This window comes from Penaeus monodon, chromosome 28 (genome assembly GCF_015228065.2).
Source record: "Penaeus monodon isolate SGIC_2016 chromosome 28, NSTDA_Pmon_1, whole genome shotgun sequence".
In the NCBI taxonomy this organism is placed as follows: Eukaryota; Metazoa; Arthropoda; class Malacostraca; order Decapoda; family Penaeidae; genus Penaeus; species Penaeus monodon.
In genome coordinates, this window is record NC_051413.1 from 29,841,922 (window position 1) to 29,842,839 (window position 918).

Below are 918 nucleotides of genomic sequence, written 5' to 3' on the forward strand. Positions count from 1 at the left end.
TATGAAGAAGAAGAAAGCGCTATAACCTTCACATTTCGTATATACTTAACACTAAATCTTATATACCACAAATAAATAAATGACAACCCACAGCTGGCATAAACACTTTTTTCCAAAGCACTAGATATCAAAGGCAATAGCAATAAAGGTCATTAAAACCTACGCATTATAAATAAGGCATCTGACACCGTAATGGCGTCGAGGAACTTGCAGATGAAATATAACATCCGATTAACTGTGCGAACAGAGAGCCTCTTCTATCAAAGGCGACATATCATCTGAATTTATGATTAGGGGAACTTGAACTACATTACATCGTCTTGGGAGGTAATTAAGTTGATGATGTGAACCGTATGTAAGCCTTAGTCTCTCCCGGTGCTCTAGCGCGTTTGTTTAGGGATAACGTATCTGTTTTTTTCGGTCGTTTCAGTGTGTGTCGTATTTTCGATTTTCATGTCATTTCAGTTTTACGATTCATGCAGGATTACACTATTAGTTTTCAGATGATTTCAGATTATGCCGGATTTATACGTGCGTCTGTTTTGGGAATAAGGTATTTGTTTTCGGGTCGTTTCAGTGTGTACCGGATTTTCGATCTTCATAACTTTTCATTCTTTGCCGGATTTTTGGTTCATGCAGGAATACAGTATTAGTTTTTAGATCGCTTCAGTTTATGCCGGATTTTCGATATATAGCTGAATATACCATCTATATTCAGGTCATGTGAAAATATATCTGATTTTCCTGTTTATGCCGGAATACTCATACACTATCCGTTTCAGATCACCGTGTTTCGGCCGCGTTCAGCGTTGCCTTGGTAACGTTGTGTTGATGTTGCTTATCATTGTTGCATCTTATATTAAAAGCGATAGAGTGGTTATGAACACCCTTTGATATGTATAGACTAAATATGTATGG